The sequence below is a fragment of the Heterocephalus glaber genome, unplaced genomic scaffold (assembly GCF_053883595.1).
Source record: "Heterocephalus glaber isolate CG9 unplaced genomic scaffold, H.glaber_assembly_v1.0 deba00001497, whole genome shotgun sequence".
NCBI lineage: Eukaryota > Metazoa > Chordata > Mammalia > Rodentia > Bathyergidae > Heterocephalus > Heterocephalus glaber.
In genome coordinates this window covers 45,069,158-45,085,495 of record NW_028258320.1, presented here as the reverse complement: position 1 = coordinate 45,085,495, position 16,338 = coordinate 45,069,158, and the positions used below count along the sequence as shown (strand labels likewise).

Sequence of the window (16,338 nt, the reverse complement as noted above, 5' to 3'; positions counted from 1 at the left end):
CTCTTAGGATCTCTCTTGGCTGCCATCTTGCTTTATGTTACCAAAGGTTTGCAAAGCCACTTTTTGGCCAGAGGTGTTATGTCTTACGAAGACATGATATCTGTTTTGTACAGCAGTGACATTCTTAGGTGTTGGTGTTTCTCCAAGAGATTTATATATTTGATTTTGCACTTTTTAAATAAGCAGGAAATTGCACCACATTTGCTGGCCATGTGTAAAAACAAGATAGTTTGTCCTTGTAATGACTATTATGAAAACAAATAGAGTGGAATATATTTTGTCTTTCCTTTTTTTATCATTTGGAGAGGTAAACATTAGATTGTGCTTGAAGTTGTCACTAAAACAAGGAGATTGACGTCATCATGATGTCATAGTATGAAAGAAATCATCTTGATTGCTCCAGGGACTGATTTAGACAAGGCACCATCTGATGCCTACTTCACAGCAGTGCCCTCATTCTTCAGTCTCCTTAACATGGAGATGACTCAGTGTTTTCCTCACTCAGAATATCTCTGGTCTGCTGATTAAGGCATGATTAAATTTTAAAAAATGATTTCTGTAGAGGTATGTTTGAAAAAAGATGTGTTTGTACTTATGGAATTCACATACTTCAACTTTTACTATTATAATGTTAGGACTTGATTCTTGGGCTTTGAGGGAGAGGTTAGGAACCTCTTTAAGGTGCTTAGGCACATATGCAATTTGCATATATAACACTTGTACAATTTTACGAGGTGGAACTCCTCTGCTCAGCTATCATGCTTAGTCACGCATGCCATTCTAAATGTGGGTGCTTTTGGATAGTTCTGTGTGGCAAGCACCCACTCTAAGATGGCATTTCTGATTACACAGAGAGATTAGAGAACATAGTTAAGCTTAAGATGACATAATTAATGCCTGCAATTTGTAGTTTGCAGAATTGTACCAACATGGAGTGAAAAGCTAGGAATGAAGGATTTGCTCTGCTTTAAATTTAAAAAGGAAACAAAGGTACCTTTAGACTTTTTTTTTTTAACAGCCAGTTTCGGGCCGGGGATTTAGCTCAGTGGTTCCGCCGCCTGCCTCGCAAGCTCAAGGACCCAAGTTCGATCCCCGGTACCCCCCCCCCGCAAACAGCCAGTTTCATGTTTTCTCAGGTTGATTTATTCCCTCTCAGGTCCTCTGGCCAGAAAAAAGCTGATCCCCCCCCCCCCGACTATGCATCAGGTGTTGGGGGTGAGGAGAAAGGAGAAGCAACTTTTGTTTTCCAACAGAAATTCATGTTTATAGACATATTTGTTCCCTGAGTTCATCATACTTCTAACGTATTGTCCTCTGTGGCAGTTACAAACTAGCTACCCACAAACAAACATCAGTATTTTAAAGATTCTCAAAGTAAGGGCCAGAACTTTAGAAATCAGAGAATTTTACATAATTTGTTTTTAGCTATTCTTGAAAAACTAGAACTTCTGGCAGTACTGGAACATATTTCTGTGGGATGGTGGACAGGAGTAAAAGAGTAAAATTGCAGTCTCTGTTCCCATTTGTGACCTGTTTGTACCTCTCAGACTTTTGGTTTTGTAACCCTTGACATACTGTTTTGGTTTAAAAATCTTACATTGAAAAATCAAGAAATCTTGAAGTTCAAGAAAACATTTTGATATCTCTCTTTTTTTGATAGAGAAACTAATTTTAAAATACCAGGGAGCAAAATAGTTGGGGCAGTAGGGTGAAATGAGTATTTTTTTTTAAAAAAGAGATTTGTACATTTCTAACTAAGGGGAAAGAAAACAAGCAATGATTTTAAAAAAGGTATTCTTCACAAATATCAAGTCATTATATTAGTTTTGAAACATATAATGTACTTTGCAATATGATTTGGTCATAAAATTACCATGCTGGGAACATTTATACTGTATAAATTTACTAATTACATTTGCTCCTAAATATTTCCAGTTTTTTTCTCTCAAATACAATTGAACTACTGAACTTGAAAGTGTTGAAGAGTTCTTAGTTTTTTCCCCCCTTATTATAGTAAATAGGCAAAAATATAAAACTAGAAACACAAGTCAAAGTTTTTTTTTTTTCGAGTCATAAAGTGTTTTTTTGGTACTGGGGATTGAACTCAGGTCCTTGCGCTTGCGCAGCAGGCAGCGAAACCACTGAGCTAAATCCCTGGGCCTGAGTCATAAAGTTTTAAAAAATATTTTTAAGTGACATAGTAATGGTTCCTACTTTTGGAATACAGTATGATATTTCAATAGATGTATGCAATATGCAGTAATCAGAGCAGGACCACTGGGTTTATCTGTTACTTTAGACATTTATCATTTCTTTGTGTGGGAACATTCAAAACACTCTGTAGTAGATATTTTGAAATATTCAATTAATTAATTAATGTCAAATATGTTATCTTACTGTGCTATAGAACATAGTTTTTCCTCCTATTCAGCAATACCCAGTACCTGTTGCTGCTTCCAACATTTTAATGAGTGTAAGAGTTGTAACTTTTTTGGGCCCTGCACTTTCCAAAGTGTCCAGTAGATTATAGAAAAGGAACTTCACAACAAGAAAAGCTAACAAACAAACTTAAAACTTGAAAAACCGTGTAAACTTAATCCAAATTATTCCTATTTTATGAGCTATGGTGATTAGGATTTTCTGTTTCTTTCAGAAATTGCCTTTTTCCTGTCAGTCATTCTTGCAAATTTCTTAGAACTAAATACTATGAAGGATGGATGAAAAGAGGTCCTCAACCTTTATCATTTTAGCTTCTTGGTTTTATGTGAGTGCTCATTAGACTCTTGGTATATTTGACAGGGCATGAAGAGACTGGAATTCTTAAACTTGGCCACCTTCCAGGCCCTGACTCCTACCTACTCTAGAAAAACTAACCCTCCCTGGGATTCCATTGTTTCTCATATAAAATGCTACTCTAAGAATCTAGAATTCCATTATTTATTCACATCCAGCACCCACTCAGTTTTGGGGACAAGTTCTGGGAAACCTAAAGCTCTGGCTTCATTACGGCTTTAGAGTGGTTAGAAGAGCAGTTGCAATGAAGAAGGCTCCTGGTGTCCTTGTTTATTCCCCATGGCTACCTGTAATAAACACAAAAAGAACTAAATAGAGTAAGTTATGTGCTGACCAACTCACAGTATAACCCTGGACTAGCAGCATCAGGAAGAAATTCTGCAGTAGGTGGTAGATAAGACAAGAGGTTATTTATTTATTTATTTATTTATTTTTAATCTTACTGCCATTCTGTGTAGATCTATATAAGTCTACATGCTGACCATATTCAGTGATAGACATAAGACTTTAAGACTTGGATAAACCCTAATATTTGAATTTTTACAACTCTGGATAATACTTTTCCTTTACTGCTTTGTGCCAGATTGTGTCATGTCTTTTCTTGGCCAGAATAAGTAAAAATTCTTGGTCAGGACAAAAAATAAATAAGAGAAGCTTTAGTAAACATTATACATTGTAGTACATGCTCAATACAGGAGGGTAAATAGAGGCTGCTGAGTATTGTTGGCCTTTGTCAACAGTCATGGGCTAAGGGCTTATAATGGCACTTAAAACATGGGAAAAAAGTACATATGCAGTGTCGTATATTACATATGCAGTATGTTAAACCTGTTGTGTATATATTTTATACCAAATGCGTTGTGTATGTTTTACGAAATAATTTCCAAAATAAATGACACTAGCATGACTCAGTACTGCTTGGGTTGGCATTAAATGTTTTGTGTGTAAAGGAGAAAAGGAAGGGCCAGAGGTCAGGCTTGCAAAGATTTTGCATTGTCTTTTCAAAAGGATCTGCTTGGCAGAATTTTAGGCAACATTCCTGGTTCACGTACCTGATAATACTGTGTTTTTGTGTTTCTTTAGATTGCCTTTTTTTTTTTTTTGGTACCGGGGATTGAACTCGGGTCCTTGCACTTGCCAGGCAGGCGACGGAACCACTGAGCTAAATCCCTGGCTTAGATTGCCTCTTAAACATCAAATTCATCCATTTGTTTACTAATTTATGTAGCCAACACTTATGGAGTAGCTAGTAGTATTTGCATAGTGCCTTTTGGTGTGTGGAATACATCTAAATGCCATGCTCCACTTAAGTGTGCTGATTTCAGATCCCAGCTACATGCATGGACCAATAACCTGCATTGGTTGATGGATACAATTTCTGTTTATTAATAGTCTTTTTCTTTACTGTCTTCTTGGTTGTAGACAGAGATCCTCATGGCTTTGTCTGGGCCATTTACGAAGGAACAGGTGGGCAGCAGGGTTGCTATGGGAGTTGTACTAGATAGTCATTCCCAAGAACAGAGGAGGTGGGGATCATCTACTGAGTGTGAGAGTGGGGTGGGTGGGTTGTGGTTGTAGCTTTGAGGAAGATGGAAACTATTTGGAACAGCTGACAGTGGTTGGACACCGTAAGCTGACCAAGAGTGGAATTTAGCAAGGGCTGCTGAGTGCCTGAGAGGAAGCCTCCTGTCAGCAAGTGAGGATGGGCTGTGCAGAGCGACAAGTGGAGCCAGATGAGACTCTGACAAAAGGAGAGGGATAGCGGGCAGGATTTGGATGTTTGCTGGGTTGTTGACCTAAGCAGACTTGGTTCAGGAGCTGTCTCTGATCCTGAAAATGAGGCCACGTTGGGAGTTGTTGAGGTGAACAGTAGGAGAACTGAGGGGCTAAGGGATGTTGGGCAGAAGCTCTTAGCATGGCTTATAGAGCTCTTCCCATCATGCATGCCCTGTTGGCTATTCTTGAGTACTTTGGAATATGATTTGCCTTTCGTCCTTTTCTCTGGGCTGATAACCTCCTACTTAAAGTGCCAGCCCAGGAATCACTCTGGTGAAGCTGATTCCAACTCTGTTCTCTAATCTATTCTTTTTTGGGTCCCTTCATCCTGTCTACACTTAGAGGCTTGTTTATGGGCTTCTAGTGTTTGTGGGTTGGAAGGTTCCTTGATAGCAAGATATCCCTGGTACCTTGCAGAGCACCCAGCACACAAAAGTGTTCAAGAAATGCTTGCAGAATAGATGCATAACTTCTTTACTGGACTATTAGTAGTATAACAGAATGGTAGAACTGGAAAAAAACAGCCAGGCATATGACACACACCTGTAATCCCAGCACTCTGGGGAACTGAGGCAGGAAGATCACAAGTTCCAGCCCAGTTTGGGTGATTTAGTGAGACCCTGTCTCAAAAACAAAATAAAGACAAGGACATCCTTAAGTTCAATTCCCAGTACTGAAAGAAAAAAAAAAGAAAAAAGAAAAAGAACTGAAAGAAAACCATAGGATTGGTTACTCTAACTCTTTTACTTTGTAGTCCACAGAGAACTGGATCTGATCTGATATCTGAGATACGAATGTGCAGTTCCTCTTGTGTGAAGATGGCAGCTTCTGCCTCTGCTTAGTGTGTGGCTATAGCTTAATGTCACTATTCATAGTGTTACATTGCCTAGTTTTTCTCCTGGGGAGGAAAACTGTCCTGACAATGCAAGGAGCTTTTCCTTTGTCTGGTGCCAGGTTTACAACAGCCCTTACCTCACTGCTTCCCCTTCCCTTTCCGGATTTGTCCTAGTTTATCTTTGGGCAGGCTAAGCATCAGCAACCGTTTCTAAGTAAATAGAGGAATTGCAGATTCAGAGTTTGTGGTTTCAAATATTCAGCGTCTGTCCCTTTCTGGCTGCTGTCATAGCTACTTCTGTCTCCAGTTTGCCATAGTTTAGCATGTGTTAGAGACTAGTAGTGTAAAATGGAAGTTTCCTTCTTGGTCTGAGCAGAAGAACTGGAAGAGCACTGAAAAAGGAAAACCATAGAGGTAGTGGAGGACTTGTCTGAACAATTTTGTATTCAGTTTTTTAAACAAGTGAATCTTGGTTTCCAGACCCATTATTGGTATACAAGATGGGGTGTCTAGAAATGCTTGTTTATATATTTTCCACCACCAAAACTTATCTCTGAGCTTTTGGGCAACACTTGACTTGAGAATATTCTGTTTAGGGTTAAATTGTAAGCATGACTGAGAGTGAGATGTGGCTCCTTCCTTTATCACCTGTCCATGGATGACAGAGTTTTATGAGTTTGGTTCTAGATCACTGCAGATCATCTGAGCTCTCTCCCTGTCATCCTTGGTCCGAAGAATACAGGGACTGAGCATTGCGGGTGGAAGTGACAGGTGTGAATCTTTGGACTTTTCTGTTAACTAACCATATAACATGGATAAAATTGCCCATTTTGGGAAAAGAACTCTGGAGGCCAGTCTTTAAGCCCTTCACTACTGTATTTTATTTATTTTTTAAGCCCTTCACTACTAAGGAGCTCTGCAACACTGCCTCCCCTGTGAGGTTCTATATTTCCCTCACTTTTTCTTTTATTTTTAAATAAGAACTACATGTTGTACAAAGTCCCTTTTAGCTCAGAAATTGTGTGGCTTGGAACAATTCCAGCATCTTTGGTCTTAGGGATTTCTGAAGCCACTTTGGACCTTCTTGGCTTCCAGCCACAAGGGATCCTCTGATCCTCCCTCAGCTGGTCTTGAGTTCCAGGCATTGAGTTGTAAGTACATTAGCCAAGGATTTTCATTATATCAGGAAGTATTTTGATTTGCTATATTCTCTGCTTGCCATGTACTTATTTCCTTCAGGGACATCCCCTTCCTTGGAAAAAATAACTCCAAAAATACTTGTTTGGCTGATGAGCTAAGGAGTTCCAGCCATGCGTTTCCATTCAGAGATTGCTGCTTGTCAGTCATAGGTCACTGAGTGGGAAGGGTGTCATCAAATTTCAAAGGCATCTGACATTCCTCCACTGCCTGTTGGTAGTGGTCCTTATGCTGGCTAGTTATGAGAATGACAATCTGTTTATCTTTATTTGTAATACTAGAAATTGAACACAGGGCCTTTGCACCAGCCCTTTCTTAATTTTTTATTTAGAGACAGGATCTCACTAAGTCACTAAGTTGCCCAGGTTGGGCTCTGACTTGTACTGTTCCTGCCTCAGCCTCCAAGAGTATAGGGATTATAGGTATGCATCACCACACCCAGGGAGAATGACAATCGTGATACAGAATCAGCTTTGTCTATAGCAGGCTGTTATGGTTTATATGTAGATGTCCCCCCCACCCCCAAGCCTTATGTGCTCATAGGTGAGGCTTCTGGAAGGTGATCGGATTATGGGGGCTTATAGCTGACTTGCTGTTAGGAGGTGGGATCTGCCCGGAAGAGGTGGGTCAATGTAGGTGTGGTCTGGTTTATCTCTTCCTGCTCCTACCTTGGATTCTCTCTTGCTGTGGTTCCTGCCTCATCAGACCATAAGCTGTTTCTCCTCTGCCATGCCCCTCTGCCATGCTGTCCTGCCTTGGAGTCAGCTGACTGGACTGAAACTTCTATAAACTGTGAGCCAGAGTTAACTTCTCTTACTTAAAGTTGTGATTGTCTGGTATTATGTTTTGGTGATGAGAAAGTAACAAGCCTTAACATGTAGGTATTTCTTAAGATGTCAGCCATCATACTGCTGGGCTACGACCTGAAGGAGTATCCTAAGTGGTGGACTCCTGTGGGCTCCGGCCTCAAGTTCCATGGGTACGTGTAATGCCAGGGAACTGTAGTTCTGAATAGGAGAGTTAGAAGCCTGTCCTGAAGCTGCCTGAGGACTGTGATAAGGACCGTAATATAGCCAAGACTTTACTCCTCTTTTCTAGTAGCTCCTTCAGCTTCTTGGTTTGTGTAAAACATATTGTCCACCCTTGGTTTGTGTAAAGCATATAGTCTACCTAAATACTATTCCCTCCCCACTTTCCCCGTGCAACATGTAGATTTTACATATATTCATTTTAAATTTCATCTTGTGAGTTTTTTTTTTGTTTTGCTTTGTTTTTTTGGTACTGGGGATCGAACTCTGGACCTTGCACCTGCAAAGCAGGTGACGGAACCACTGAGCTAAATCCCTGACCCTCATCTTGTGAGATTTAATTCATGTTATAACCTGTAAGGCACTTTAAAATCAAGCTCTTGGTGTCTAACAAGGGAGTGATCCCTCCTTTATTTTGTCACCTCTAGACATGAATCGTTGACCAAAAGGTATGGAACAGGCCTAAATCCAAATGCCTGAAGAACATAGTGATACTAAAGGGATGATAGTTTAACCATCTCTATATAAATCTGCCTAATTGCTCATGTTTCTTTCATTATATTCGCAAGGATGTCGTGGAGCTCTTGTTACAGTCTGGCTGAAGTGAATTTATATTCATTGAACTATTTGTCTAATAAATTAACGTAAAAGGAGGAAATTGATTAACTTGGTACTTATTCATAGTGAACCTGTTTCAGTTCATGGCAATTGCCGTGTTCTTTTCTTATATATCCATCTATTTAATTCTGCAGGCTAGAATTTTTTGCCAATTTTTCTTCCTCTCCTGCCCCTCCCCCTCCTTCTCCTCTCCTCTTCCTGCCCCTCCCTCTTCCTCTTCCTTTTTTTCCTTCACCCTCCCCCTTCCTTCTCCCAGCCTCCTTTTTTTTCAGTACTGGGGATTGAACCCATTTGCACTGAGCTACATCCCCAGCCCTTTTGGTTTTTTATGTTGAGACATGGTCTCACCAAGTCACTAAGTTGCCCAGGCTGGGCTTGAACTTGGGATCTTACTGTTTTAACTTCTCAGAATGTTTGGGATTATAGGTGCTACCACTGTACCCAACTCCAAGGGTTTTTTTTTTTTTTTTGGTAAAAGGGATCCAACTTGTGACCTTGCGTTTTCAAGGCAGGCAGAGGAACCACTGAGCTAAATTCCTGGCCCCTCCCAGCTTTTTGATGTATACCTCTGGAACCTTTTTTGTTGTTGTTGTTAACTATTTAGTTTCTCATCTTTCACCACTATTCTCAGAAGTTTCTGAAGGATTACTGACAGTGATTCATCATTGACAGTGGCATGTTCTTTTAGCTATTCATGAATGTGATTCATCTGAGCCTGAAAACCTGACATAACTTAAAGTGGCTGTGGCTTTGTTTCTAGCTTCATACCTGTCTTCCACTTTAGTCACTTCTTACCAGAGTTCCTCTTTCCAGAAAGAGTTCTCTTAGATAGATGTTGTAGAAACAGTATGGGGTGGTTTCTCTTGTCATAGTATACTGGTCACCTCTAGCAGGCTTGTTATCTGTTTGCTTTTCTTTTTGTTGTGATCATAGCTTTTTCTTTTCCTCCCTTCCTCCTCCCTCCATCCCTCCCTCTCTCCCCCCTTCTTTGTTTCCTTGGAGACAGGGTCTTGCTATGTAGTTCAAGGTGGCCTTGAATTCACTGTGTAGCTGAGGCTATCCTTGAACTCAGCAATCCTCTTGCCTCAGCCTCTGGAGTGCTGAGATTACAGGCATGTGCTGCCATGCCCAGCTGTTGATCATAGCTTTAAAACACTACCAGCAACAAATTAAAACATGAAAACTACTGTTCTCAGAAAGGAATTCACATATCTCACATGTTTGAACTCATCCCAGATCTTAGTCTTTTTGTCATCTTCTGGACAGTAAATGTTACTGTCCTTTGTTCAGTTTGGACTCTTATCCTTCTTGTGGGCCAGAATTGCAAATGCTTGGCCTGCATTCCAGTGCTAGGAGTGCTCTGTAGCTTTTTAAATGGCTTTTGGCTTTCCAGAGCTTTCCTGGCTTGTGATCTCTCTACTCTCTTTGGACAGGAGAGTTTTCCTCAGAGTTCAGATAACTTTGGACTCCCCATTTGCCCTTTCAAGAGCTTTGCTTCTCATCATTCTGCTGCCTCCAATTTTGTGACTGGCTCTCTGGGCTGCCTGGTACAACCAAGCAATATTAAGGTAGTGCCTCATGACAGGATTTAGCCTTGCCAAGCACCCTGAATTTTTCTTCCCAGTCTTGCTCTCTTGCTCCCCAAGAGACCAGCTCTTCAGGATTCTCACCCAGGGCTGGACTGGGCTGGACAGGATCCACCCATACCTCCACCAGAGTTGAGCATTTCTAGAATATCAGGCCTCTCCTTGAGTGGCCGCACAGGACTAAGGCCTCCCAGCTCCCAGGTCAGAGGTGAAGGGAAGGAACAGGACAGGGATGGGCTGGCAGAAAGAACAACTGCCTGAGCAGAAAGAATGTCCGGAAGGGAAAAGAGGGGAGGAGGTTAAGAAGTCCATGATGACCATGAAGACCCTCAATCCAGAGGGACCCTGGCAGCCAAGCTGGTCCACTATTCTATAACTTGGTTTTCGGACAATGCCCTCTCTTGGGATTGCTCATCCTATTTTTGGGATGTCTTAAGTCCAAGGAGGAGCTCTGTTCTGGTGCCTGGAAGTATGTTACAGTTTTCGTTTCAGACTTGTCATTCCTATAGAGAAAAGCATTCTAATTCATGATTCAGGATCATTAAGACTTAGAGTGTATTGATATTTATCCCTTTACTGTCTATGGAACAGGATTTACAGAGAAGTTACACAGTGAAGGATGTTTGATTTAAGGAAAGCTTTTTAAAGAAGTCTCTTTAGGAATGTACATTTGCATACAAACAAGGAAAGTGCTAATTAAAATGATTCTCACATGGTCCTTTCAGCAGTTTCAGAGACTGCTGCTTGGCAACATAGTAGAATTGAGTGTACTTCGAAAATAATAAAATATTGTACCATTCAGCTAATCAACTAAGACATATTGCATGCCTTTTATTTGTAAGGCACTGGACTGGAACAACTCCATGTGGTGGGTATCAAGAGTATAAAGCTACCTGTTAGGGTGGCTGACTGAGGAGTTTCTTGGGATAGGACACTGCCAGAAAAATTCAGGGAGAAATAGGTTGAGCAGGTCACCCTATCTTAGGAGTTGAAAGGTTGGTAGGAATGAAGTACCAGAAATTGTCCCACTTGTTGAGGTAGGCCACACCTGTTCACAGTACTTAGCATTCTGCCCTATGGGGTTATTCCGCCTAGAAATTGAGCAGTCTAAATCTCTTTGGAAGATATAGGCCAGCATTTAAGATATTCCTGTCATCATCATCCTTATTGGGATCAGCTACCACTGGGTACCTGCTGTTTGTGGCTGGGACTTTGCCTTGGAGAGGGGCTGATTGATCCTGGAGGTAATGGGAAAACCTTTCAGCTGAGGTAATGGTGAGGGGAAGGACTGCCGCCTTATCTTTTTTTAAAAAAGTATTTTAGAACACAGAGTTTGGAGCACAGTAAATGCAGAGTAAATATTTGTAGATTTGGAGATTGAAGTTTATTAACTTTGTGGTTAAAAGTCTGAAGTCACATAGACTTAGTTTCAAATCGTGGCGCTGCCATTTGCTGGCTTTGTGGTCTTGGTTTGTGATTTACCACTCTGATCCTCATTTTTCTCATTTGTGAAATGGATATTAATGTGAAGGTAGTGATAATATAATAGTAATACAATATTGATGATGATGATAGGCTTATATTGTAAGGTATAGTAGCGCATATTCTGGACTCAGACTGCTAAAGTTCAGATCCCACTTAACCAGTTATGCAAGCCCAGGCAAGTTATCGCATTTGTTTCGTCCCTTGTTTTCTTATCTGTGAAGACAGTGATAATAATAGTATCCTTATCAGAAGACAGTTAAAAGTAAGCATTATAGGGCCAGGGATTTAGCTCAGTGGTTCCGCTGCCTGCCTCAAAAGCGCAAGGACCCGAGTTCTATCCCCGGTACCAAAAAAAAAAAAAGTAAGAATTATAAAGTACCTCATGCTTACCATGAGAAAGCACTATATAACCATTTGCTAAATTTTTAAAATTGTAAAAGTATTTCTTTCCTTTTTGTTCTTATAGAATTCCTGAGAGGTTTAACACTGGACAAGTATTACCCACCCCCGCCCACTGGCAATTTATTGGTTTTTTTGCTTTTTGGGTTTTTTTTGGGTACCGGGCATTGAACTCGGGTCCTTACGCTTGTGCAGCAGGCGGTGAAACCACTGAGCTAAATCCCCGGCCCAATTTATTGTTATTTTGATCATGAATTTGTGGGGGAAAATGACGTTCTGATGGATAAAAGTGGTTTGGTGAGGGAAACATGGTCCTTGCTGTAAAAGTAGCTGCAGATAAAATCTGGGAAGGGCAGATGGACATGCATGAAAATATTAAGCCTTTAATGCTATAAAACTGGAGACAAGTGAGAAAGGGTATCTGCTTCTAGACTACCTCCCCTGCCACCCTCATTCACTTGTGCCACCCATTCCTGGTCTTCTGCTGACAAACATTCTCTGTAGAGTACGGCTTTGAGCTCTCTTATGACTGTGACTCACTAAGGAGGCCATTTACACCTCTTCCAGATTCTAACTCCTTAGTTACTGCCTTGTTTCTGGCCAGACTTCTGTTGGAGATCAAAGGATTTTATTGTACTTTAATACCTGATTTCAGACCCCCTCAGAGGATCTGTTTCCCTTGGAAGAAGCCCAGGCTAAACAGGAAGGCTCCTTCTTACCCCACTTTTACATTTGGGGTCAAAACTCTTTATTGCTTGTGAGAAACTTAATTAGGAAAACAATTCATCAGGCATTGTAAAAATAGCTTTAAAACATTTGTCCATCTCTTGTCACTTCAGTAGACATTTTTAAAGAGTTTTCACATTTGTTCACAAACGTGGAAACTTATAAAAAATACTGCAACATAAGGGGTTAAAATATAAATATCCTATATGAGCAATGAAAGGTGCTTTAGTACGTAAGTCCTATTTTTGAGCTCTGCAATTTAGTTCCTTCTTGTTGCCAGCTGAACCTGGGGCTGATGTGTTAGATGAAAATATATTCCTATCTTCAAATGTGGACAACAGGACATTCTGTCCTTCAAATTTCAGTGTTTGAATTGAGTGTTGCAAGAAATTTGGCACCCTCTCCTTTTTAAAATAATAAACAGACATGATGTGGTTTCGTATTTCATCTGATGTGGCTTAAATGCTATTGCCTCATAAAGGCTGATTCATAGACAAATGGGAACTAATTATAGTAGCTTAAAAATATATCCCTGTTTAAATTTGGCAAGGCAGGATGCCTTGCATGTTTTATAAGACCTAAGAGACTTCGTTTGTGTGTGTGTTTGTGTGTGTGGGGGAGACGTGGAGGTAACATGCCCATTTTTATTTTAGCCACATAGTGGCTATGATAGTTTGTTAACTGTCATCTTTTATTTTATTTTACTTTATTTTGGGGCCATTTCTGGCATCTCTCATACATACCCCATATGCAAACATTGATGTGTCTCTTATAATCTATACAGGGAGTTCTTTTCTACTATATGTCTACTGCCTTTTATTTTTATTTTTTTGTTTTGTTTTGTTTTCATGGTACCGGGGATTGAACTCAGGACCTTGTGCTTTCAAGGCAGGAGGCGGAATGTACTGCCTTTTAAAGAAACAATTATCTTGTTTGAAGAAGTAGATGGCATTAATTTGGGGATGGGGTGGTAGTTTTATGCACTTAGAACCTCTACTATGAAAAACTAAAGGAAATTACTTCTCTCTGTGGAAATAATAGAGGATTTTTGTCATAGAGACTATTCTGATCACTTTTGCTCTATATTCCTAGCCCACTGTAAATTAGGTTGGAAAACAGTTTTGTTTTTGAATTTGTTTTAGATTAATAGATGACAAATGACCATATGCAAAATTTAAAAATTAGTTTGCAGTGGAAAGTAAGTTTTTCATGTCATTTGTATTGCGTCTTTCTTCAAAGGCAGTGCTGGACACCATTCTCTTTTTTTTTATCCTGAGGATTTTCTAAGTACGTATCTATATTTTCCCCATACAAATTACATCCACAGTATTTTGAAAGTTGGGTTTTTTGTTTTGTTTTGTTTCATTTCTTTTAATGTTCTTTTAATGATCCATTAATCTTGGAGATCATTCCACCTAACATATTGAGCTACTTCATTCTAGTAGGTAGCCTGTTTTTTCTTTCTGTCTTTCCTTTATTTTTCTTTTCTCCCTTTTTCCATCTTTCCCTCCCTCCATTCCTCTTTTCCTCTCTTCCTCTCTTATACTGGGAATTGAACCCAGGGTTTTTACACTGAGCTACACCCCCAGCACTTTTTATTTATTTATTTTAAGAAAGTCTTCCTAGGTTGCTCAGGCAACTGGCAATTCTCCTGTCTCAGCCTCCCAGAATGCTGGGATTATAGATGTGGGCCACTATGCCCAGCTACAGCTAACTAGTTTTCCATTGAGTAGATGTGTCATACATATAAACAATTGCCTATGATGGTATATAGGGTATTTTAATATTTTGCCCATAAAACCATAGTATAATAAATAACCTTGTACATCTGTTCTGGATAGACAGTCTATCCCAGAGTTAAAATCAGAACTCTAGAGCTCAGGGGCCTTGGTTTACAAACTAGTTTCTCCTTTTACTTTCAAACACTATGGTCTTGGCTAGTTACTTAAACTCTCAGTGCCTCATTTTCCTCATTGTAAGGTAATATTTGTCTTATTGGTAGAAGTGATTGATTAAAAACACTAGTCTGTGTAAACTGCTGAGCATGTCAACAGGTTTGTATGCAGTAGCTAGTATTGTCATTTCATATACTGTGGAAACACAGGCATCCCAAGATAACTTAACTCTGCATGATTCTGAATCATTCTTAGTGGCTTTTAGAAGTCATAACATGGATTTTGAGTTTGTGGGTTATGTCTGTTCTCCTAGATTACACAGATCCCATGCTCATCCTCCTTCCATTTCCTTGTTGCTTTTGTGAAACATGTTGGAGGAGAAAGGAGAAAATGGTGTTTCAGGCCATCTGAAAAGCATGAGCCAGTTGGCTTCCAGACCTAGTGACCAGTATAGCTTGGTCCTTGGTTTCCTGTATTAGAGATGGGATCCTGGGCAGCTGGGCAGAGGGGGCAGTGGGGCTGGGGGGGAGGGGCGGGCTACAGATGCAAAGGGAATAGGAAGATCTTTGCTAGCTCCTCTGCATCTTATTTTGATAGTAGCTACTCTATTTAGCATTATGTGTTTAGCTTTGAATTTCTGAAATAGCTGGCACACTCATGCAAATGGAGAACTCTCCAAAGGCATGCAGGACAGGTCCCAGCTCCAAAGGCTGCATTCTACAAACCCAAACTTGGGGGTAATAGGAGCTATTGTTTCCACTTGGAATGCTCTGGCCATTCCTCTCTTTCTTCTTCAGGCCTCCCATTGCTTCAAGATCTAGCACAGTTCCCACTGTCCCAATTTCTGTATTTCTTTGTGGGCTGTTTGACTGGAAATTAGGTATAGTACTGTGTGTAGCATTGTTATATATTGAACCTATTGTTGTTTAGGCATTTTTACATGTTTGTGTCTTGGCAAGTCACTTGCCATTCTCTGTTTTTGCTGCAGGTGGGTTTAGATTGCTGCTTCTCCCAGTGGGTTTCGCAGCAGCAGCAGCATGTGGGAACTAGCTAGGAATGCACACCAGACCCAGTAATGTAGAAAGTCAGGGAATGGGCTCACCTATCTGTGCTTTAACAAGCTCTGCAGGTGTTTCTGGTGTGTGCTGCAGTCTGGAGACTCTGGTATAGTGGGGGTTGGGGGCTGAGAGACCCGGGGTTCAACCCAGTTCTACTATTTACATCTGACTGACCTTAGAAAAGTGAGTTTTTCTTTCTTCTGTTACCTTCTGGATGTATTTTATAGAAAACGTGTTCTGTAGGTTTTTAATGATGTCTAAGAATTAAATGCTTTTTTAGTTAATTTAGGTAAGATTTTTCTTTTCTTTTAAAAAAATTTCCTTTCTTCCCTCTCTCCTTTGTGCCCTCCCACTTCCCTCCCCTCTCCATTTACCCTCTATCTCATCCTTTATGGCAAGGCTTTTCAGATACCTAAATGTGTCACTGGGGGCCTTTGGGAGTGGTCTTGGAAGGATGTTGCAAACTTACTAGATTCCAGAACATCTTTTCTACCACACACCTGCTCACTTTTCTGGAACAGTGGCTTTTGGAACTCATTTTGGGAAATGCTTGCCTTATCTAAGAATGCTTTGAGCTTTGAGAATTTAGGACCTTATAAATCAGAGAAAAATTCCAAAACTTCAGATACAGGTTAAGCCACACACAATGCTAGCATTGAAAATGGAGACATTATGGAAGTAATTACACATCAAAGAGTAAAGGGTTATATTTTTAAAAGAAACAGGTTATTTTTAAGGAAGAAAATGGTATATTATAGGTGAGGTAGGGAAGATGAGGAAACTTACTTTGCATATTGGAGACCTTGCAGAAACATATGACACATTCAAATCAGGTAATTTGAGGAGATTTTAGTAAAGGAACTATTTATAAAAGATGTGGGCAGGGCTTTAGAAAAGCAACAGTGGTGACGCAGGACTCGATTTCTCTCTGTACCCAGTGTT

The 16,338-nt window shown here is 40.2% G+C and overlaps 1 protein-coding gene across 48 annotated transcripts in view; it reads left to right on the top strand.

Moving 5' to 3' along the window:
- Positions 1 to 16,338, top strand: part of Sorbs1 (sorbin and SH3 domain containing 1) — a 227,839-nt gene that overhangs the window by 71,246 nt on the left and 140,255 nt on the right. Inside the window, exon 1 of one of the 48 annotated variants that reach the window (XM_087184964.1) lies at positions 7,160 to 7,393. The exons of the other annotated variants lie outside the window; for them this stretch is intronic. The gene's annotated coding sequence lies outside the window, so the exon portion shown is untranslated. Of the gene's footprint in view, positions 1 to 7,159; positions 7,394 to 16,338 lie in introns of those variants that run through there. 48 annotated transcript variants of the gene reach the window in all.